The sequence below is a fragment of the Podarcis melisellensis genome (assembly GCF_964234715.1).
Source record: "Podarcis melisellensis genome assembly, chromosome: 5".
In the NCBI taxonomy this organism is placed as follows: domain Eukaryota; kingdom Metazoa; phylum Chordata; class Lepidosauria; order Squamata; family Lacertidae; genus Podarcis; species Podarcis melisellensis.
The window spans coordinates 44121317-44146448 of record NC_138537.1 but is presented as its reverse complement, the minus strand read 5'-3'; the positions used below and the strand labels follow the sequence as shown (position 1 = coordinate 44146448).

Genomic DNA, 25132 nt, shown 5'->3' with positions numbered 1-25132 from the left:
ATTCATATACATTTAGAATTGTTATCTGCGTAGTGTCAAAGGCAATATGAAACAAAACCAAGGAAGCAGCGAAGATTACAGAATTAATCTAATTGGGTCCGTTTAGACCAGACCTAATCCCTTGCAGCTCCTTCACCAACTAGTTAACTTCCATGCGGGTTGCATGCTGTGAGGTTCCCTGCTGGAGACTCCAGCTCTAGTTTGCAATGCTTTCAGTGTGCATTTAGAATGAGTTGGATAGGAACACTCTAGGATTAGGAGGAGCATTTACCCTTCTAGTTAAAGGACTGAAGCCCTGTAAGGATCACTTTGTCTATTACCCAGCAGTGGCAAACAACTGACACACTCTCTCCACATTTCCAGTTCTCATGAGAAAAGGGAAGCCAAATTCATGCGCTCCCAGTGTGGGCACAGCACATGCATTTGGCATGGGGATGCTCACGCAAGTTTCTTTGTGTGAGAGACTCACAGTTCTGTCATCACTTCTAGGTAATATGCAAAAAGATCCTGATAATTTAATGCATTGGTAGCAGCTGCAGTCACATTAATTGCTGTTAATTAAGTACTATGTTTTCCATCAGTATCTATGTAAAGAAAATATCATAGGTGTCCCCTACACTTTTTAAAAAGGGAGGATATGCTTTGTTTTGTTTTGTTTTGAAGTAGTCTTTCCATTTACCTCTGCTTGGGAGAATAGTATTATAAATATCAAATTAGCCTGCACTGTCCTTTTAAGACATATTTTCCTGGAATACTTGGCACTGCTGCTAGATTGTCCAGATTTGAGATAGATTCCAGTAACTTTCCTCCACTGCGTCCTGATTTTTGCAGTCATGATGCAATGGTTTCCTTGTGGGAAGTGTAATAATACCTAGTAGATTCCAGTGCCACCATGGTTTTGACAAGCTTCAAATAACATAATAGGTCATTGTTTTTAAGTCATACTCGAATGGATACTATGAACCCTACCCTTACCATACATATATACACAACCTGCATTGATCCTGCAATCAGTTCTATCTGAAATGTAGATGGATGGGGGCCCAAAACAGGCCAAAGTGGGATGTATGTGGGTATGGCAACTAGACAACTTGATGATCTTAGCAGATTAAGAGCACTAAAAACAAACTCATAACCCACTTCCTTTAGGATTTGCAATTCCTATAAGGTCATTATAATTTTTTTAAAAAAGAAAAAGTGGGGGAAATGCAGTTCTTGATGTTGCTGAACTACAGCTTCCATCATATCAGTCCTTTGGTCATGCCAGCTGGGGTTAACGAAAGTTGGAGTCTAACAACATCTGGAAGGCCACAGGTTACCCTCCTTTGTTTTATGCAATTCCAGTGCAACCCAAGAAACTTTAAGGCAGAAGAAAATGTGTCTACCAAACAAAGCTCAGCAGCCTTATAAAAATACAATCTTCAAGTTCTTTAGGGAAGCCATTATACTTATAAATTGTTCTGAGACCTGTTTAAAACCATTTTATTTGTAGTGTAGGGGGCACTCACGAGAGGGCCAGTCTTTCCCACCAAGCATTCTAGCTAGGAAACAGGTTCAATAAAACGAATTTTGAAATGCTTAGCTTTTAGGTCCTAAGTCCAGCCCTCTTAAAGCCAAAGGCCACATTTCCAACATACTACAGGTGCGTCTTAAGGTTGTTTTAACATGCTTTTTCAAAAATGATCCCAAAAGGATTTTTTCTTAAAGAAACTATAAATGCCACCTATTGTTTTCTTCTTTTTTCTGAAGATTGAGCAATCGCCCTCTCCTTTGGAAGTGAACACAGTGGTATATCTGTTATCAGAACTTTCATGCCAATCTTCTTATCAGCAGCAACTTTTCCCACAACGTGGGGGAGAGAGTTATGAGACCAAATCCTGGAAAATATGCAGGGGGTAATATACTTTTCTAATGTGTTGGCCAGAAGAAAAATGCACACAAATGAGCAAAACTGCTGATTTTAATTGAGCGGAATTAATTAATACATAGTACCTAGAAGGAACAGGATACTCCAAGGTTACTGATCCTCCTCCTACTGATTGAGTTAAGAGAAGAATAGAGGTTGAATGGCAGGTTGCTTCCAGAAAGTAAGGTACAGTTTGTATATTCAGTAAGACAAGCCTCCTTCAGGATATAACAGGTGTGGAGAAGCTTTAGCCTTCCAGAATTGCTGAACTACAATACCCATCATCCCTGGGCACTGGCTATGCTTGCTGGGGCAGATAGGAGTTGTGGTTTGGCAACATCTGGAAGGCCAGAGGTTCTCCATACCTGGAACAGAGGGACCCTTTGAGTTACAGATTTTATCTAAATTCTCACTGCTAATTTTGTCTGTTATATTAAACATTGATGCAGCTATATATTGACTGGATTAAAAAGGTGTGCCAAATAAAACCTGTGTTACCAGCCCATGACTGTCAACAGGTCTTAGTCCAGTGCTTTCCAGTCAGTGCTAAACCAACTACTTAATTTAGTATAATACAAAGGATATTGTCTAACATTCAGACCAAAGTATAAGAAATCTAACCTGTGAAATCCAGTTCCTGGAGATCAAATGTCATGAACGTAAGTGATTCTCATAGCAGATCTTGGACCAAGAAGAGGCAGGATCAACAACTTTCCCAAATACATCCTGCGCAAGATTTTATTTGGAAGTTCAACTTAGGTCAACAGCACTTCTAGTATAAGTGTGCATTGGGTTTTAACTTTGCTCTTTTATCACCCTTGTTTGCAGCTAAAGTAGCATTTGGTTATGATGTACTTAATGTAACTTTCACCTCCACTGTTGTTCTTCCTCAGCTAACCAACCCACCTTAAAAAACCAAAAACAAACAAATAATCCATTCTAAAGTTGGACTGTGTGATGACAACATTAGTTTAACCAATTGCATTTCCACTTCTCTTCATTAATTTTCATGTTTGAAACACATTTAGTGGGCTCAGTGAACGAGAGAGAAATTTAATCTGATGAGAAATCTGCTGGACCTTGATTTAAATCCCTGCCTAGTAAGAGACTTACTGCGTTAACTTAGACCAGAAGTGGGGAAACTTTGGCCCTTCAGATGTTGCTGAACTACAACTCCCATTGACCATGCTTGCTAGGGCTGATGTGAGTTGTAGTTCAGCAACATTTGGAAGGCCAAAGGTACCCCAAACCTGACTTTAGATCAGTGATGTGGAACCTTTGGCACTCCAGATGTTATTGGACTACATTTCTGCTATGAAACACTCCTAAATATATCCAGTTTTTGTTATGATAGTCTGCATCTCAGAAAGAAGTTCTGATTTTGGCCTGGAGAGGCCTCAAGGGAAACTCCATTGCAGAAAGCCAAACTCACAGGTTCCAAAAGCAGCTGATGAATTTGTTGTCACTGTAAATCTCTGCCGTCCTTCCCTTCTCATTGGTCAATTTTAAAAAAAGCAAGAGAGCATTAGGCTCACTCCTTCTAGAAGTATTCAACCAAGATATAGGCACCTACATGTCACTCCTTCCACCCCACTCCCTGACAATTACTAACCAAGTAGTTTTCAGCAGCCTAAGGCTCTTGCAAGAGCCCAAAAGATGTGTTAAGCCTTTTCCCCATCTCACCAGAACAGCAGAATAAGATACATTTCTAAAAGCCATCATGCAAAAAATTTAAACTCTTCCTGATTGGCACTCATTCACTGTCAGGAAGAGAGGATTTACGTCAAATAAGAGAAAGCTTTGGCCTCAACTCTCTGCACAGGAACTCCTCTGTGTGGACTCCTCCACCGTTCCTTCTCCTTTCTATATTACTTACTGGTGCTGAAGAGGTTTTCTTACCTCCACCACACCAAGCCCCAGCCTTGCAGAAAAAGGAAAGGTATTAAATCCCCCCCCCATCCCCAGTCAACCCATTAGTTGCGGAAGCCCTCCTTCCCCTCTCATCTGTTCAACTCCCATCAGGTCCCACTTTCTGGGAGAGACCTGCTCTCTTTATTCCCCGTGCCTGCCATTGCTCCAAACCCAATTGCTTTCTTCTTATTCTTGCCCTAAAACCATCCCTGAAATCCCACAGAGTCACTACCCAATCCTCCCTGACAACCTCCTATTCTCTCTCTACAAAACAAGCAGCAATACTCAACACCCATTTCCCTCTCCTGGCGCCACTTTCAACCCTTTAGCCAAATCTCTCCCCACCCCAGCCTTGTCTGGGCTCATCCAATTCCCCTTTCCCATAGGAATGCTTCTAAAAATAACTCTTGCACTAGTTTTAACTCTCCTAAACTCAGACTAGCATTAGTGTTCTGTCTATTGATTTTGTTCTATATTTTTAGTAAATGTGCTAATTCCCTTTTCAGGCAATGAGCTAATTTGGACTTAATAAAATTTACTTTTGATTTATCTCTGTTGTCCGTGTTAACTATTGGGGTGCCAAATTCTGGAGTGCGTCCAGGTCTCAGCATCAAAAGATCCCTAGACTTGAGTGTTAGAATGCAAGCGAGAATTTTGTCCCACACACACAAAAAAGGCTCAGTCAGTAAAACATGAGTCTTAATCTCAGGGTTGTGAATTCAAGCCCCATGTTGAGCAAAGATTCCTGCACTGCATGGGGTTGGACTAGATGACCCTCGTCTTCCCTTCCGACTACAATTCTATGATTCCAATTGCAGGCTTGCATGCAAACTGCAGACTTCCTAACAGTGCCCATCATCTCTGACCTTAGTGCATGTGGTTGGGGCTAATGGGAGTTGAAATCCAATAACATCTGGAGGGCCACAAGTCCCCCACCTCTGACACATATAGAGCTCTCATCCACTTGCTTTCCATCTGCAACTAATAAAAATAATAATGATCTACCTGCATACTAAAATATAGCTAATACTAATCATATACATATGATTAAAAGTTGTTGTTTTGCAGATTATTTGTGACAACCCTATCATGAACATTCTGCTGTATGTGATCCAAGAGAAATATATTAGGCTTCCCTCCACCTTGACTTATTTTATTTTTATATTAAAATATTTGAAATGCAGCAAATATGTTGGGTTCAACCTCCCAATTAAAAGTTAAACCCTTGCCCAAGGGGTTTACAATGCACATAGGCACGATTGATCTGTAGATGGGCTAATTCCCTTTGATTTATAATCATATGATTTTAAATATTACCATAGCATCTTCCAGCTGAGGAGTTGAGTGCACTGTGTTGATGTCAGCAAATTAAGCCCTAGAATGCCCTGAAGGCAGGTAATCATCACTCCTGTTTTACAGGTGAGGAAACCAAGGCTGACATTTTCAGAAGCAGCTGCTGATCTCCAGCTCTTAGCAATGCATCCATTACTTTACTTCAAACTGGTACCTAGATCAGAGGTTGGGAAACACTGGTTCCCCAGATGTTGTTGGACTCAACTCCCATCAGTCCCAGCCAATATAGCTAATAGTAAAGGATGATGCGATTTGCGATCCTGCAACATCTGGAGGCCCACAGGTTCCCACCTCAGATCTAGAGTTTATTGAAGAATCATGCAAAAGCCATATCCTTTTTGGTATCGATATATGGACCTCTTCAAAATCTTCCTGTACTCTGCTTAGCTAGGATCATAATGGCCATCAAGGGTAGGAAAACTTTCCAACCTTTCCATGCTCCCCCAAAGATCTCACAAGCCCCAAATGGTACAAAGTCTAGCCTTGCTTCTATGCTGGGATGGGGATTATGTGGCCCTCCAGATGTTGTTTGACTACAACTCCCACCATCCCAGACCATTGGCCATATGGCTGAGGCTGATGAGAGTTGGAGTCCAATAACTTCAAGAGGACCACAGGTTCCTAACTCTCTTTATGGGTTAGGTCAGTTCTAAGTCTGGACATTGTGCTGCTGATCTACTCTTTGTCCCAGGATTGCTTGACTGACAAATTCTGGCAAGAGCCATACCACTAGGATCCATGGAAAAGGCATCCTCTGAATTCTGAGGCTCTATCCAAGATGGATCAGAAACAAGCAAAAAGAATCATGCCAGCAGCATCTGTTTGCCAGGCAGTGGCACAGACAATTAAACCAATCACTGTGAAATTTCTAAGTTGAGAAGAAGTCAAGCTATATACTCACCTGCTAGCCAGAGAGATAGATGTTGTCATTCAGGTTCAGTGTGCCCATATGTTCTAGTTTGGGGTCCAATAATGTATACCTGTACCTGCTTAGAGGCAAAGAATATAGAACATTATTTGAAGGCCTCATTCTTCTGAAGCAGTTGTTGTAGCAGTCACTTCAACTACACTATTTGAGGTGCAGAAGGTTAGACTAAATTGTTGATGATGTTGAGTGTATCACATGGAGTAGGAAGAGTAAAGGAGCACAAAGAATAGTTTGGATCTTAGAACAATCCAGCAACGTGACCTTGAAGAGCTGAAACTTCCAAAGATACAATATATATTTTCTAAATGGCAGTGGTGGGGAGATTAGTAATAGTATTTCTTCAGTTGCAACCAAGTGAGTTAGCTTTCTTTTTACAGTGAAACAAGTTACTAATTCACAATTTCTTAACTAGGTCATGATCCCAGTTGGGGATTTCTTGAAAATATATCCCCTCTGTGTGTGGGTTTGTGCTTTTTCAAAAGCCTGCCTGCCTAAGAAGACTTGGTAAAACAAATAAATGCATGTAGGGACGTGTCTGTTAGCAATGCACAAACTGTGACATTATCCATTGAAGTTTGCTCTCTTGCTGATCAGGTGGTCTGCAGGTAACAATTCTGCTCTATTGCTACAGCCCACACCTGGATGTTTTCCCTACCAGCACGTCACAAAGCACCCCAAGCAAGGCTGACATGATGGCACAACTTGACACACTGACAAGATATGCAGAGCTCTGGAAACAGAAATAATTTGTAGAGGAATGCAATCTATGCGTGTATATTACCATGGGAAAGTCCCAGTTATTTCGGAGACTACTCATCTGTTTTTCCTTATGGACACAATCACTTAAACAAGCTGGTCCTTTCACTGAAGCTCCTCTGTTCAAACCAGCCTGAAGTGGTGTGCATGAATCTCATGACCGACCGACTGCAATGAGTCTACAAGTGGCTCCCACTCAAAACTGAACAGGCAACAAGGGTGATGCAACTGTGGAACAGCCAGATTGACTTTCCTGATCTCACCCAGCCCAGCTACTTGATTCCTAATATGCAGCCCCATCCCATGCATATTCCACAGCCATAGTCAGTGTGAGGTAGTGATTAGAGCACCAGACTAGGACTGGAGAGACCCAGATTCAAATCTCCACTTTACAACTGAGCTCTCACTGGGTGACCTTTGGCCAGTCACACTCTCTCAGACTAAACTTCCCAGGATGCAGGTGGCGCTGTGTTCTAAACCACTGAGCCTCTTGGGCTAGCCGAATGGAAGGTGGGCAGTTCGAATCTCTGCAACGGGGTAAGCTCCCGTTGCTCTGTTCCAGCTTCTGCCAACCAAACAGTTCAAAAGCACGCCAGTGCAAGTAGATAAATAGGTATCACTGTGGCGGGGAGGTAAACAGTGTTTCTGTGCACTCTGGCTTCTCTCAAGGTGTTCTGTTGTGCCAGAAGTGGTTTAGGCATGTTGGCCACATGACCCAGAAAGATGTCTGTGAACAAACGTCGGCTCCCTTAGTCTGAAAAGCAAGATGAGCGCCACACTCCATAGCCCCCTTTGACTGGACTTAACCATTCAGGGATCCTTTACCTTTAGAGGAATTAAAGATGGCTTTATTCCCAGGAGTCAAAGATGGGGCAACTTGCTCCAGGGTCAGTGTGAGGATCATGAGGATGCAAACTCATTATTGACCCCCCACCCCATTATTCCATTTTACCTTCACAACACCTCTATGGTAAAAGGTAAAGGGTATTAATGGATGCGACCTTGAGCTCCTTGAAGGTTAGATGGAATATGTAGTAAATAAGGAGTATGCCATTAATGAATGTCTACTTTGAAGTCCCAGTACAAAGGGCTTATTAGAAAGCAAGTAGGCAGGATTGCAGCTTTAATGCAGGAGTAGAAAGGAGGCTAGTAGCACAATCCGACACATGCCTGTTCAAAAGTAAGCCACTGTGAGTTCAGTGGGGCTTACTCCCAGGAAGCAGGAAATAAGATTGAGGCCTAAGAATGACTCCTTCAATGTTAAGCCTCAGGAAAGTTTGCATTAATGTCACTCTGTTTCAAACTGGCCTCTAAGCAAAGCCATAATTTATTTCCAAACTAGGGACCCTTCAACCACAGGACGGGTTTGAACAACTTCCAGCTTCCAGATATGTGGGCATATCTTCCTTTCCATCCCTATTCATGTCTCCATTTCCATCTTACTGAGGAGTGTGTGTGTTTGAAGGGGGAAAGTTTAAAGGGAGATTTAAAAAAAATGTATTTTGACTTTAAACAGATTTGCAATGAATATATTTTGGTTAGCCATACAAATAAAGGTAGTGACAGGGTATGGTGGCCCAATGAGTGAAATAAAATAATATTTAAAAATATTTTTTATTTATATTTACACAAATGTAATGAGAACAAATTGGTATGTGGGAGAGTTAATAATAATAATAATAATAATAATAATAATAATAATAATAATAATAAAGGGCTAGTGCAGCCTTAACTACATGTGCCCTCCACATGTTTTAGACTATAAATGTCATCAACCTCAGCCAGCACAGGCTGGTGGGAGTTGTGATCCAAAACACCTGGAGAGCACTAGGTTGGTTAGGACTGGGATAGTAGAAAACAATGGAAAAGTGGACTAATGAAAAAGAAGAAGACGACTGGACGAAGGCATACATTAGCAAGGATGGTTCACTTGCAGCCCAGTCCTATGCATACAGCTGCTGCCTTAGCACAATAATGTTGATCATTGCTCCATTAAATCTGGGATCCACTTCCTTTATCAAGCCTGTCCGATAGGAAGAATTAGAAGGGCCTGGTAGAAGCTCTTTGTTTCTAGCATGCAAGGGACCATCACCACCATGTGTTTCCCCTGGATTCTTATACAAACACTAAGGTCTTACAGGAGGTTATGAAAAGGAGGAAGTGTGGAAATAACCTAACAAAGCAATTGCATTTCCTAGAGTCTGTGCTCAAGTAGCTCTTCGACTTTAGCCCATAAAGACTGAGCTGTTTCCTGCCCTGGCTGGAAAGGAACAAATGAGCAAAGACAGGCAAGTGGGTGTTTGTTGTACACATTTAAGTGCAATGGTTGCCTGCGCATCTGACAAGAATTAAGTCATAATGTCAAACGATAGCAGGGTGAGCATCCCAACCAAGGTACTATCCAGAGGCACAGCCAATGGACATGCTGGGTTAGATCCTTGTGTATCAACTTCAGAAAAGCTTGGAAGTAGCAAGGGTTGCCTGAGGTGTAGCAGCAAACGGTGCTCCCCTTTATGTCAACGTGCAAAGGCAGATCACCTGAGGCAGGTAAATCTCACAAGCCCTGTTTCCCTGCACCCCAGTTCTTTCATCTAGAAGTGATGGACCATCCTTCCTGCTAAACATGAGCAAGGATTTGGTGTTAAGTGACGAAAGGCCAGAATATAATGCACACAGTGGTCAAGCGCGTTGGGTTTCAGTGTAGAGAATTCTGATTCAACTGTGTGTTTTGTCATTATGGTCTCTTTGGACAAGCTACCGCCTTCCAACCTGAGCTTACTTCAGTTGTTGGTGTGATGGCAACTGCTAGCTCATTTTAACAGCTAAAAACTCTATAGAAATTATTATTCAGAATAAGGGAGAGCTAAGAGAGAACCACAAGCAAACAGATGCACATGCACACACAAAGCTTGGCTGGCTGCCTCTTAAGAGTGTTAGTGTGTCTGTGCATAAAGTACCCAAGAATCTACAGGTATGCAGACACAGAGTTTCCACTGACCGGACACAAAAGTTTTTGAGTCCTGCCTGGACACTGCTGCTGATGGCAGACATAGGGCATGAAGGGAAATAGCAGACATAGGGCATGAAGCGGTAAAGTTATATCAGTCACATAGGGCTGACAACTGTAATGGGAATGTGCCCACACCTGCCCTAATCTACTGTCCTTGTGTACTGCCTTCCAGACCAACAGCCCTATTTTCATGTGTTACTGCAGAGGAGGGTGTTTTGGTATCCCCAGAAGCTTGGCAACTAGAACTGAAGTGGCAAGAGCAACACAGAAAAGTAGGTTCTTGGGACCCTCAGCCAGAGCCATTCATCTGGGATCCACAGCACCCAGTTATAATGGGATGGGAAAAGGCTCATGTGACTGGATGGAGAGGTATGGCAAGTTTATTGTGGACTGTGGGCCGCCAACCTTAGACCCATTGAGTGTGTGTGTGTGTGTGTGTGTGTGTGTAAGTGCATGGTATTCCTGTGGGGAAGATATTAATAGTCGGACTCATTTTGTGAACTGGACAAAGCAGAGCATAGAAATCTCTTCACGTGGAAGAGTAAGCTTATGTTACTTACACTTAAGCAAGCACAAGGCCAGACTGGACAAGAAGCAGACTATTCCACTGAGTCCTGGGTCGACCAGTTCTTTAACCATACCATTCAAGTGAGTCACCAGGTGGAACTAACATTTGGCATAGTACTTGGGCTGTGGTGAGTCAGCGCACACTGCAAAGAATCAGTCCCTCCAGTTCATAAGCCTGCAAGTAGAAATCAGATGCCACACCAACCAGCAAAGGAACCCTGTGTATTGTTGCCTGATTTGTTCCCCCCTACAATCAATTTAGATTATTAGGTTACCATTTATAGCACCATAACTTTCAATGTGTGCACATGCATTCAAATTTATGGTGAGGAATACCATTCAAATCCTAACCATACCAAATGTATTCCTGAGTCTGTCTAGCCATGTGAGTATTTTTTATTCATAAGAACTATACCTAGTTTAATAGCATAAATGCATTGTTTGGAGAATGCTGCCCATCTTTGTTTTGCCAATGAGGACTTTTCAGTAAACATGCATAGGATTGTACTGTAAGAGACTCAATAGACACTGAATGGCTCTATTGTTTCCATTGTGTCATCATTGGGGAGATCTTGTATATCGTCTGGATTTCCAGCAAAAGGAAAGGGGAGGGTGGTTTACAATCTGGGACTGCTTAAGAATTGCAGCCTTCCTTCTCAGAGGTAGGTTGAAGACTGTTGTCCCTGCCTTGGGTAGCTTCTGTGTCAGATTATTGTCCGGTCCTGGAGGCATGCTGTTTGGTCTATTTGAAAACTCTTGGCTGGTACAGAATATGGTTACACTGAACCTGATCTCTAACGTCTGCACTGGCTTTCAGGTTGCTTTGCAGGTGCAATTCATTATTAAATAAAAGGCAGCCAACAATTGGTTGAAAAGCGGCACACAAAAGGAGGTAATAAATGAAAAGCGGTTGAGGCAGGTATTCAGTGGCATTCTGCTGAGTTCAATGCTGGGTCTGGCACTGTTCAATATTTTCATCAACGACTTGGATGAAAGGAAAGACGAGAAACCTATAAAATTCACAGGTGATCTAAAACTGGGGAAGATTGCAACACTAGAGAAAGGGCTAAAATGTTAAAGGGAACCCAGTAGATAGCAACAACATGAAATTCAACAGACAACTGTAAAATATGAACTAAGGAAAGGAGAAGCAAATATAAGATTTTGAAACCATTTGCTATGCAACACTATCTGAGAGAGGCTATAGTTCAGATGGAGAGAGGCAAGACTCTAGTTCCTGTTTGCCTTGTTTACCACCCGCAGCTACAGGAGCAACTGTTCTTCCAAATAAAATGATGACACTGTCTTGGTAGAAGGGGGGTAGGGAGTGACACGGGTGGCGCTGTGGTCTAAACCACTGAGCCTCTTGGGCTTGCCGATCAGAAGGTCGGCAGTTCGAATCTCCGTGATGGGGTGAGCTCCCGTTGCTCGGTCCCAGCTTCTGCCAACCTAGCAGTTCGAAAGCAAATCAAAGTGTAAGTAGATAAATAGGTACCGCTCCAGCGGGAAGGTAAATGGCATTTCTGTGCACTGCTCTGGTTTTGCCAGAAGCGGCGTAGTCATGCTGACCACGTGACCAGGAAAAATTGTCTGCGGACAAACGCCAGCTCCCTCGGCCTGTAAAGCGAGATGAGCACCACAACCCCAGAGTCGTCTGCAACTAGACTTAACTGTCAGGGGTCCTTTGCCTTTACCTTTTTACAACAGCCTTGCTAAGGCTAAGTAGGTCTGGGTCTGGATGGGAGCCCTTATGGGGACCTTCCTGAATACCACCCTGAGTTCCATCATGGAGGAAAAGTGGGATATAAATGTTAAACAAGCAAACACATGTTGAAGTGTTGAAAGTGATTCAGAGGAGAACTATGCACACTGTATTTTGCCCAAATAAAAAGTGAGAGGTTGGAGACTGCTGACAGTTTCAAAGTATGGGTCTTTTTTGATGAGTAAAAGCAGGACAAGAATCTGTGGGTTTAGATTAAATATCGGGGGAGGACGTGTTTAATTATAAGAGCAGCTCAACAATTAAAGTTTTATTGGAGATTTTCAAGAAGTTGGACAGAACTCTCAGTTGAAGATGTTATTATATTATGGGACTTTGTTTACAAGTGTATGAGAAGGACGGTGAGCATTGCTGGCCTAATACTGTAAATTACTTCTTGATTCTATTATGTTGATCCAGCTCCTGGCCAATCTGTCCTGCCCACCCATCTTATCTTTTCTATGCTTCCTGTTCTCTGTTCTTACAAAAGTGGTGGTAAACAGTTACTGCAAGGATGCCTACATTCCAGCAATGGGTGGAGAACTTTTTCAGCCTTCTGCTTTATTGTCACAGGACCGGCTACCCTTGCAGTCAGACAATAATGAGTTTGCATCCACATGATGCTCACACTGACCCTGGAGCAAGTTGCCCCATCTTTGACTCCTGGGAATAAAGCCTTCTTTAATTCCTCTAAAACTTTCTGAATGATTTCATAGGATAAAGACAAGCTGCTGCTGGAGGAGAAAGAAACAAAAGTTCATTTGAACAACAAAGAGACACTCTTTTTGTGTCACAGAGAACCCCCAGGCTCGACCTCATCAGGATCTAAGCAGAGGGGAGGATACATCAGCCATACATATTTTCAGGAAAGGAAAATACATTTCCAAACATTTTATTTATTTAAAGCATTTTCACCCCACTTAGCCAAAAAGGTTCCCAGAGCAGCTTACTGTAATGAAACAATCTAGAAGACATGGCACGATCAGGAAAGTAGAGGGGAGAAAGCAAGCTTAGGCCACAGTTCTTAGAATTACAAAGTCCATACAGTGATCAGCTGGGATGAAACAGTCCATTCTTTCCTTTCCATCAGGCTGAAGGACAGAGGGAGAGACACAGGCCTATTCAATTACCTGTGCTGCCTTTGGCCATCTAAGAGTAGCCATTCACCAGGCCCTCTGCTCTTCAGACTGATGAAACAGCTCGTGATATTTGGTGTTGCTCTAAACATGTGAGAGGCAGCTGATTTGGCCCAGTTCTCTAACCATTGCCTATCCACCCACCCTGCTTTAACAGCCCTGTTTTCTTAGCCTTTGAGGGCCAGGAACAATTTAATGGAGCTTGCTGCTTTTTATTTTAGTCCTGTCAGCCAAGGCTGTTTCTTGCAGGAGGAGGATTGTGAATATTTAGCATTGGTTCACCATCTGAACATTTGTACTTCTAGTTTCCCCATAAACCTCAGAGTTTGTAATATTTCCATGTCTCACTCATTCTCAGAACAACCGTATGAGGTAGGTCACCAGCTGAAGAAATGAAACTTGGCAACAGTGCATTTTGACAAACTATACTTTCTTTCTCTTTCTCCCCCACTTAACTACAGTTCCTCCAAGAATCGTGGGAATTTTGGTTCTTAGCATCAGAATCCTTGAAATGATAATACAAATACAATTCCTAGGTTTCTCTGGGAGCAGCCTTGATGGCAATTATGCTTTCTTAATTTCCCTCCCAAAGTAGTTTACACTTGTAGTGTGATGTACCCCAAGCTGCCCAAAGTCATCCTAAAGTTTCTGGCTCAGGGAGGAGTTGCACCCCCATTTCCCAGGGCCCAGCCTTTGTCTGCTGAACACCACTTAAGAGGGCAGCCTTAAGCAGATGACCTTGGTGAACTTCCTTCACGAGAGCCCCACCAGAGCATCTAAATGCTGAGCAGCAAAAACACCCTGGCTAGTCCCTCCCACACTGAGAGAGCAAGCTGCTTCTTGTTGGCTTGCAGAACCCTTTGGCTATTATTTCCCATCTTCACCCGCCTTCTCACACTTTTGCAAGTTCTTTGCAAATGTTACCTTGGAGCACTTCCTTCCAGTCCCACTCTTGGCCGCCCTTGCACCTTAGGTGCAATCTTTCATACAGTCACACTTTTGGTTTTGCAGCACACCACTCAGCAGCTTGAAGGTGCGTGGCAGTTTCTTTGCCCTCGCAAGGACTGCACTCCCCTTCAGCAGGCAGGTTAATGCATCGCAAGGAGAAGCAGCAGCAATCACTGGGCCCAGAACCCGACAGTGTATTCTGATGACATGACCCTGATCTGCGAAATCTAAAGAGTTGGAGGAATCCACCTTGGACTGAGCCAGGCTGTTGGTCCATCTAGTCCAGACTACTGTACTACTTTACAGAGAACAGTCCTCTATCTGAAGGCCTCTCCAAGTCCGGTTTAAAGACAGAGAACCGTAAGAAGGAAGAACAGGGGCTTTGAAGTTGCACCTGGACAGTAAACTGAGCAGGCACACCTGCTCACAGTCTCTCTTCCCCTCCCCTCCCCCAGTGAGCTGTATTGTATTTCCTGGCTAATTATTTCCAGATTTGTATCTACACATTTAAATCAACATATGAAAATGTTATGAAATTATTATTATTATGAGGAAATGTATCTGTTGCACCACTCAGTAGTAAATCTCATTGAGTTCATTGGGGCTCTCTGCCTTTCAGTGTGCTTAGAATCACAGGCTTAGGCTACCTGTGATCCAAACCACATTTACTTGGGAGTACGCTCCATTGAATGCAATGGGGGTAATTTTGGGTAAACATGCAAATGTTGCTCAGTAGGTAGTTGTCTAGGCAGTTCATGTGATTTCATTTTGGTTTGTCCTTCATTTTTCCCATACTTGTCCATATACATTTGCTAGACTTAAGGGCATCCCATTCTTCTTAAATAAGGCAATATATGTGCAATGCAGATGCATACTCTACCAAATATGCACTAGTTGTGATGCAGTGTGTAAATAAAAATCAAAGGACATGTTTGCGTACGTATGTGCCCTTGAGACTTTTCTGTGACATTATAAAGTAGCAGGGACTTTGCAAAGTCAGAAACAACTCTGCTTTCCCTTAGCAGATAATTAACAGAATAAATCTGCATGGAGACTATGGTGATAAGGAATACATGTCTAAAATGCCCTTATACTTTTTAATTAAAAATGTCCTGATCATGAAGGGGAAATGGTGGGAAAGTGACAATGCTGTGGGAGACAGTGAGAAACTTATTCAGAGATAAACAAAGTGGCATGCTGGAAAATTATTATTGGTTAGTTTCTAACCCACAGGCAGATCACTAACTGGGGAAAGTTGTATGACAGGCTTCTTCAAACTCGGCCCTCCAGATGTTTTGAGACTACAATTCCTATCATCCCTGAACACTGGTCCTGCTAGCTAGGGATCATGGGAGTTGTAGGCCAAAAACATCTGGAGGGCCGAGGTTGAAGAAGCCTGTTATATGATGAAGTGTGTACTTACTACACATTCCATTGGACACTTCCAGGTATGAATCACTTAAACCAGCCCACAGTCTGGACCTATCATTGGTCTGGCAAGAAAACCTATCAATATTTAGTGTCAAAATCAGAAACAGATTTAGTCAGGTCATCTAGCCATTGGACTTGGCTGAATCTGGAAGAAGCAGACAGCACTGTCTATAGGCAATGGCAATAATCAAGCACAGAATTAGCAGCCATAATTCAAGGGGTATAAGTGCATGGATCTTCCTTGGATTGTGGACGAAGCTCTTGCTCTGTCATAAAGAAAGACCTGTGGTGTTCTGTAGAAATGTGGATGCATTGTGGCATCTTTTCCTGAAATACTTTTCGACAAAGCTAACCCATCCCTCTTTCCCTTCTCATCTTGCACACCCATGTGTCATCATTATATTAATTCATGGGCTTTCTTCATTTTGTTTTTCTCTTCCTCCAACATGTCTCTTTCTTCCTCCTTTTAATCAACCAAATTTTACCTGCACAACCCAACCCTAGTCATATTTACCTGGGAAAAAAGTCCATGGAACTTATTCCCAGGTACATATGCATAGAGTTACTGCCTTAATTTCCATCCAGCTTTTAGTGATGGCAAACATGACTCTGTGTATCCTGAGATATCTCCAATTATGACATGCACATTTTCAAAAATTAAAGGCATTGTCAATAATAATTTATATAGATTATAAGCTAGTCCCCCCACCAACACAATGATTGTAGCCAAGCCGTTTGCTGTGGCTAAGAATAGGTTTACGCATCTCTGATGGACAATGTTATAGATGCACCAATATAGGTATAGGTCACTTTCTAGCAAAGTCAGTGAAAAAACTTCCATTTCTTTCATGTCTTAATTGAGCAGGGATTTTGTGATATATCTGCATGGGCTCTTATTTGTTCCAAGCACTTTCTTGTTGTGAAGCACAAGTACTTCAGAGTCCTCATGTACCAAAATAAAGTGGCACGAGTCAGTCCATTTTAGATTATAAATAGACCCATTATTAAAGTGGAGGTGGTATTATGGTAGCAAGTCACTGATCAACATGTGATCAACTGTGTATATTCACAGACTGTGGGCTCTATAGTACACACAGAGTCAATACATGCATGGCAGTCAGGAGTGAAGTCCGACATCTCACTCCTGATCCTCCCTCCATTTATTGAATCTACATTTTAAAAAGGCCTGGACAAGGACTGTGTTCTCTAAATTGAGCTACTTCTTGAAAAATAAGGATATGAGCCAGTTTGGTGTAGTGGTGAGAGTGTTGGACTAAGACCTGGGAGACTGGAGTTCTAGTCCCCACCCAGCCACAAAGCTCACTCCGTGTTCCTTGGCCAATCACTGTCTCCCACCCTAACCTACATTGCAGGGTTGTAGTGAGGATAAAACAGGGGAGAGGGAGAACTGTCTGCGCCACATTGAGCAGGAGGAAAGGTGGGATATAAGTGCAAATAATAAGAACAAACAAATCAAAGACATTTTCCCAGAATTTGAACACTGGGTTATGCTTTTTGTCACTCGTGACTGTGAGTCTTTGAAGGCGATACAAGGTTCTCTGTTTTCGTTGCAATACCTTGGCAACAAAAAATAATCAAGATCAAAGATCCATTGAGCTAGTATCAGACTTTCCCCCCTGCATTCTCCTCCGTGCTGCTTTCCCCAGCAGCATGACTCCATTCCTTTTTGGAAATTCCAAATTTCACAACCAAGGAACTAATCTTCTTTGGCCCGAGCTCTATAAATTATGCTGTTTGGCTCAGCATCCTATGATTGCATAACACAATCTGTTGCATTTGAACTATCATCCACCCCGCCCCCAATGAATTATTATATCCAAGTCCTGCACAATATACACTGCTGCTTTTATCTCTCCACGGGATGCAGTTACTCTCAACTCCCCATCAGAACAGCTTTCTCCCTTCCTACTTTTCTCATGAAAACGGGTGCTTCTTGCCATGAAGTAGGGAGACTATGACAGAGAGCAATGAGTAAGATCACTCCCGGGAGGCAATAGGCAACGCTCATTCTGTTCAGTGCTTGGAATGCCTGCACGGGCTTTAATTACTATCGCAAATATAATACTGATTCATCACAGTCAAACCCTACAACAGGAAGGGCTCTGCCAAGTAGGAATTAGGGCAAGACCAACAGTAAAGTGCTAATGCGAATGAACCACCATGTTGCACTGTCTGCAGTTCTGGGGTGTGGGATTCTTAAGTCCTTGAGTATAGGGCCTTTTCTGCAGTATATAACAGCTCTAGCTGCATTGATAAGTCAGAGTGTTCAAGCAGTGCTGCAACAGAGCCTTCCATACGTTTAACATCCGAATGCTTCACACCAACTGCACATGCTCAAGCCAGGTGAAGTAACAAGTGTCCAGCCGTGCTTCAAACAGCTGCAACTGGGTCTGAGGGTTGAGGCATGCAAGAGACAGAATAGCTTTTAGAGGCTGCAGTTCAGTGTGTGTGTGAGAGAGAGCACTTCCAGGCTAGTCATACCAAGGACATCTGCCAATAAACATTAAATATATTGTCAGTTTGGCCATCCACTCAGAGGCATGCAGATTTATAAGAACAAACCCAAATAAAAAGCAGACTCTGATATATAAATGGGATCTAACAATTATCCAGATTAAATTAAGCCACTGCGGCCAATTAATTATTTCAGTGTTAAAAAAAGAAAGAAATCAAAGCCCTACAACTGCTTGCAGCACAATCTTGCATATGACTAGATGATAGCAATTCTCACTGAGTTCCATGGGACTAACTCCCAGATGTGCAGTTAAACTGCAACCTTAATCTAGCATGGCTGCAGTCCTGTCCACTCTTACTTTGGATGTAGGGATGGAGGAGAAATTCAGACCAACCTACTTCCTCTTCCTGAAACAACATACAAATTGAAATGTAGGTATACTTTGAAATTCACACTTCTTGGAATTTTCTGATATGGTTCTCTAACCAGATGTGTACAAACATGCATATATTAAGGGAAATGCCTCATAAAATATGTAAGTGCAAATAGCATACAAAAATGCATTACGTATGGGGAAATCGCTCATCGAAATCTGTATATTACGCAAAATTGCGTACAAGAAAATGTACATTAGGAGAGATGTGCACTAAAACACCAATGACATTTGGTGAGGATATTTTTTAAAATAAAAAACCCCTGTAAACCGATGCAGAAAATTTGAGCTGAATTTAAGATTGGAGAATGAGAAACAGATAAACCCTCACAGATTCAAATATGAGGATTTAATCTGTTTGGTCTTCTTTTTATGGCCCAGAAGAAATCTGCCTCCCCCGCCTCCCTCAAACCTTGAATCCTCTTCTAATCACAACAGAAAACTCTCTCAATGACTTGTAACAAATTCTGCCATACAACCCCTTTTCATCTTCTACATTGACAGGGTTGATCTCACCCATTTCCTTTCATTTAGGTTTGTGGTGCTGTTGGAAAGCCAACCAGCTGCAATTTCTTCCAATCTTTTTCTAACCATGCATACCAACACCACAACATTTCCTGTGCAGCAGAAGTTGTGGAGTACATCAGTTTGGGAAATTTTGCTTCAGAACAGAAGTTACTGTATCAAGAATAAGTTCACGTTTTTCAGAAAAACAGGGACTATCAGGGTTAACAGAGCACTAAAAGAAATATTTTAAGGGCAGCAGCATAGATCTTTGGTCAGTTTTAAAAATGTTTTTTAAATGTTGAATAAAAACCAACATCACACCAAAAATGGTTTCATTCAGTTACGTGAACTCAGGGCTGACTATGGACATTTTGTTGCATAAGGCAAAGGACAAGATTCATGACCCCAAACCACTCCATGTAAAAGAAGCCATCCATTAAAACAATCTTACTTCAGTTTTGGTAATGGGACAGCACACTCTCTTAGGTGGCTCAGGGCAGGTCACATGGCACATCCCTCTCTGCCCTCAAAGATCTTCCCACCCACCGTCTGTGGCCTGAGGCAGCTGCTTCACTCTGCCTAATAGTAGGGCCAGCATGAAATGTGAAGCCATGAAACTTTTTCACCCCAGAGATTGGAAACGATTCCACTGGACTTTATATTACAATAGCGTAAACTTCTAGCTCCCAGCTTTTAAGCTGAATTGTTTTATCCTGCTTTTGGTTTTCTTACATTAATTTTAACAGTGTTTTTCAGTGTGTTTTATTGCCATTTTTGGTAAATTGCTTTAGATTTATGTTACATAGAAATGTAAATAAGCAAACAATCCCCTCAACTCAAATGTGGTAAGTGAAGATAATGGATAATGCTTTTCCAGAATCCCATAATGGTTTTCTGATTGTCTCATGATGGAATGATCAGCATGCTACCTGAAGAGGCCAAGGCACTTCTGGCAGGGTAATTTGTCCCAAAGAACTGGGATGAGGGTGTTTAAGCTTTCCCAGTATCCATGCAATTCCATACATGTTTTACCTTGCATCTGTAACCCCACGTGGGGGTGGGGAGACAGGTCAAAGAGAAGAGCACCTCCTTGCTCATTTTTCTCAAGCACAGATTGCCTCTTCCAAAAGCCTCATAGCAGTTGCTCCTGTAGATGATGGACCAAAAAGGTCAAAACAGCCTATGGGCAGAAAAGCTAGTGTTACAGACAGCTGGAAAACAATGTTTTCAGCTGTTCTTATTTTTTATCTGTAAGCCGCCCTGAGTCCCTGACCCGGGGCAGGGGGAGAGAAGGTAAATAAATAATTATAATAATAATATTCATGTTTACTGTGTCCAATAGAGCTTACCCAGGTAAGTATGTAGGACTACAGCCAAAGGCTGCTCCTACGTCATTACTGTGTTCAAGCTTTATACATTACACTATTTATTTGTCTTTTCCTCAGTATACTGAATACACAGCCACACCACCATCTACATACCTGCCATCCTGCCTAAGCTCACAGACACCTCTTATTATAAAAGGATACGCATTACAGGTCTGTGGCACATATTGGATATATCATATTTTTGCATCCTGCAGTGGGGGCTCCTAATCCTTCTGCAGAGGCCTCCAGCAAAACCAAAGAAAGAGCTCAGCTGCCATTGTCCATAAAATGTTGGTCCTCCCTGTCAGTGTAAAAAATTGATTCTTTACCCAAGGAAGCAGCCATTGGAGCCAGCAGCTTCCTTTTGCATGTAGTCACACAGGCCACTGGCCGGTAGCAGCTATCAACCACCAGGGCTGGACACAAACTGGCACTGTAGCTTCAAAAGGCCCTGTAGTCTCTTAGTCATCCCCGTGAATCATTTCTGTCCCAGAAATGTGCCTTTATATGCTGCAAATGCCTGCATACCCTGTTGAGGGGAAAACTGTTTCATGCCCAGGGAAAATACTGTGAGGGCAGTCATGTCACTCAGTTTGCATCAAAAAAATACTGGCTCATGCTGCAATGTCCATGAAGGAATCCATTAAACCATGTTCACCATTTCACAGACTCCTCTGAGTGGAGGAAGATGTTGTTTACAATGATGGTTCATTAAAGCAACGGAGCTGCCTCTCAGCTGGACTTGACCTGTCTCCTCACCCCCTAAAATTCAGTCACTGACCAAAGACACTCCCCGCTTCCTTACAGTTGTTCTTCACTCGTCTAAAAAATGTCCCTTTGGGAATAAAAAAGAAATGTGCACGTTTCAAAAACAAAGTGCTTCCTAGCACCCAAGTTTGACTCTCACATTTTAACACAGATTAAACTATTTTTAAAATATAAAAAGAGGTTAAAGGTTTTTTGGCCTGAGGAGAATGTTGGAGGGTAAACATCACTCCTTCCCTCCCTTCCTCCCCAGGGTGGTGTGAGTTTAAACCAAAGCTTTACAAAAGACTTTAAAGATTTATAGATTGGGTTGTGGCTAGAGACGCCAGGGCTAGTTGCTGTCCAGATCCAAATAGCTGTGGTCAGGACTAATGCATATGCTGCAATGACCAGGGCCAGCACAAGAAATTATGTTGTCTGAGGCAAAGGGCAAAATGGCATCCCACATACAGAAGCTAGCCAAACAGACAGTTGAAACTTACTTCAACACTGGTGGCGGAAAAGCAACTTCTATTGTAGCCGAGAGCAGCAGGTTTAACTTAGGGGGTGCAGGGCAGACTATGTGGCACTTACAGCTGTGTCCCCCAACACTAGGCTGCCATTTCCCTTCACATGTCTTGTATGAGGTGGCTGGCTGCTTCACTCTGCCTGATGGCAACAACGTCTTCTTTGAAATCTGTTCAATAAAGGGCAGAGTGGGAAAAGCAGAAGTCGTAGTTACTCTATATCTTTGGCCATCTTTGGGTGCTCCGGAAGGTCAAGATCAGGTTGCTCTGTCACTTTAACAAACCACCCACTAAACCTGTATAAATAGCACCATCCTCCAATCAGATTAAAACAGAGTATGTGGGCCTAAAGATAAGCTGCCAACACACCAATTCATGTGGGTAAGCATAATCCACATTAGAAGAAGACGAAGCAGAGCAGCCATTGCTTCGTGAACAGGCCTATTCAAATGTTAGTTACACAAAATACACAATTATTATACTTCTGCACTGGCAATACACCGCAGCTGCCTGTAAGATTCGACATTGCTTTATATATTTCTAAATGTGTGCCTTTTAAGCTGTAACCCTTGGGCACTCTTTCCTGACAAGGGGATGCTATGGTAGGAAGGATATAAACAAGGAGAAAGCTACTCACTAACAGACACACACACACACACACACAGAGAGAGAGAGAGAGAGAGAGAGAGAGAGAGAGATATTCTGGATGAGTCAAAAGCTACTCTGGGCAGATGTAGTTCTCTGAATTATGACCATTGCTCTGAAAACCCACTTTTAGGCAGTCTGATGACCTGCTTCCAAGTCACCCACAAGTCACCATACTACGCTGGAACGACTTTTAAAATAAATACAGCAAATGAAAATGATAAAAAGCACGGAAGAACACAAAGGAAGTCTAATATCCAACACCACAAGTTTGGGACATCCGTTAATAAAATAATAGAATGCAAGGTCCAACTTTAATCCTGTGTGGCATACATACATCCAACTATGCCCCTCGAACTGCTGGCACCCAGTGAGAAACAAGAGGGTCCTAGATCCCAGCCTGCAATACCCTCTCCCCAGCGGTTTCCCCTTCAGCCCTCTCCTACCTGCAGCTGGGCCTGCTTGTGAATTTGCCCTTTTAAGAGCAAGCGTCACCACTGCAAAGGACAGGCTCCCATCCCTAATTATTAATAAAAGGGGACTTAGAGGCTGCCAAAACAATCCACTCTCTGTCAAAATCCCAACGCACAAAAGGGCCTCCCACCCAGCCTGCCCTGGACCCCACCGACCGACCTACTTGGGTTAGCTCAGTGCAGGAGGAAAATTAATCCCTTTGCAGGCAGGAATCGATTGAGACAATGGAAGCGATGCTAGAGCAGTTTATGTCTGTATCATCCCCCTTGCCAGAGCTTTGTCCTTGTGCAGCCAGCTTAGCAGGGCTCCTCCTGGGAAATAACCCAGGGCCCCCCAATGGCCTTGCCCCGACCCATCCTAATGTGCCAGGGAGGCTGGGTGGCTGGGCCCTGCCTGTGTACTTTCATTTAAACAGAGGTTTCATGTTGACTTTACAGGCAGCACTTTAAAAAGATCCAGGCCCTGAATGTTTGGGGTTCTGCAGGGTGAGATATAGCAGAGAGATGTTTGAAGGACAGGGGTGGGGGCAGCGAGGGGGGAAGGAGGAGGAAGAGGAGGACAACGTATCAAGGCAGAAGCCTGCAAGCTAGTTGAATGCAGAGCAGATTTTATTCAGGACAGGCCGAGAGGCCTGGTGTCATTTCCCCCTCCTCTGCTGGCGCTTTTCTTTATGCAAATGGCTGAGAGCAGCTGCCCTACCAGGAGTGACTCATTTCCTGCTCTTGTGTCACATTCTGGTCAAGCCAGTTTGGCAAAGTCTTCTCTCCCCCTCCACTCCACTCCCCTTTGGGCGAGCTGGGATCTACGTTCGTTCAGTCCCTGGCAGGACCAGGCAGGACTTTCAGGAAACTGCGTCAGAGCCACATACACATTCAGGGGGAAAGAGGGGTGGGGGCGGGGAATCCCAACCTCAGACCCTGGAACAATTTATTATTAAATCATCTTTCCTCTCCAGGCAACCTCTCCATTTGGGGAGTGTCACAGCAGCCCAAAGCTGAGAGGCAAAGATGGGTGGATTTGATTTGGAAGTACATTTCTAAGTCTAAAAATAAAGCAGCAAAGTAAAAGAGAAAACCAACTTGCTGTCTAAATTTAAACACTGAACTAATATTCACAGATCCTGCATGCTCAACTATAGCAGTGCTTTTTCTGTTTTAAAATATGGTCTCAGAAGCAGGAGACCCATACTCAAAATTCCCAGATCTAAGGAATGTGGGAAAATTAACTAGGGCTATGTACAGTATAGACAGTAATATTTTCCCCTCTGCACACAGTTATTTGCTAGCAGTGTTGTAAACCACTGGCAATGGCATTTCTACATTTTGTGTTCTGCCATGGCATTTGCAAGTTTCTGTTAACAGGCTGTGTCTCTCTAAAGCATGTGGTCAGCACTGTTAACAATAGGCGTGTGTTCATTTTGGTGTGACATTTGCAGGCGTCGAGTGGCTAATGTCCATTAGTAATACAACTGTCTCCCATTTCCAGATCACTTGGAATAATTTTACTTGATTTTATTTTTTTAAGTGTATGTAAAAAGGATTGGAACCCATCAACGGAGGTGCTCATATCGTCCTTTAAAACAACAAGAAGCAGAACTCTTAAGTGTAAAATTGACTAGTAAATATCATATCTCCTTTTCAAATGCATGTCCAGTTATCAAGCTACTGCTCCAGAATCAGAACTAGCACCATAATTAGCAGTAAAGACATTCCTGTTCCTCCTCTGCATGTATTTTTTGCCCAAAATATGTTTTCTGCCCAAAAGATATTGTCCAGATATACCTGGATTTTACTTTGCCCTGGAAAAGGACTGAATATTATATAGCCATACCTTGGAATGTATGCCAATCAATTGCACTGGGTGGTTAATGGAAGCATTTATTAGTGTCTGAACTCCAAACACAATCCCTGCAACTCTAAAATCTTATTTTCATAGAAAGACACAGAAAGAGAGAGGAGGGAGGGGCCCCATAAAGTGTTATCCTTATGGCACAGAAGCAAGAGATTAACAATGCCACTTTTCAGAAGGATTTCAAGCAAACCACCACAATTCCTTCCCAAATACACAGCTTTAGGTGACAAAGTAAACTCATCATATATTTTTAATGAGTGAAATGGCTCTCAGTCTGAATGGCTGGTGTGGTGCCTAGTATCTGCCCAGTTGAGTTGAAAAAAATAAGAAATAGAATTCTTATAATTGTTCTGCTTTGCTGCTTGCTCCAGTGGCATGGTCCTACATACAATCTAAGTCAGGG

At 42.7% G+C, this 25132-nt stretch overlaps 1 long non-coding RNA gene across 4 annotated transcripts; it reads right to left on the bottom strand.

Annotated features, from left to right (window-relative positions):
* Nucleotides 1-1884: 1884 nt before the first annotated feature.
* LOC309370162 lies at nucleotides 1885-21904 on the bottom strand. Of its 4 annotated transcripts, none has more exons than XR_014168451.1 (4): nucleotides 21736-21904; nucleotides 20154-20301; nucleotides 6072-6159; nucleotides 1885-2812 (listed from the first exon to the last, which is right to left on the bottom strand). It is a non-coding gene; the product is annotated as an uncharacterized lncRNA (long non-coding RNA). The 4 variants fall into 4 exon arrangements; XR_014168452.1 differs by having other exon boundaries at nucleotides 6072-6156; XR_014168453.1 differs by having other exon boundaries at nucleotides 20154-20268.
* Nucleotides 21905-25132: the final 3228 nt, after the last annotated feature.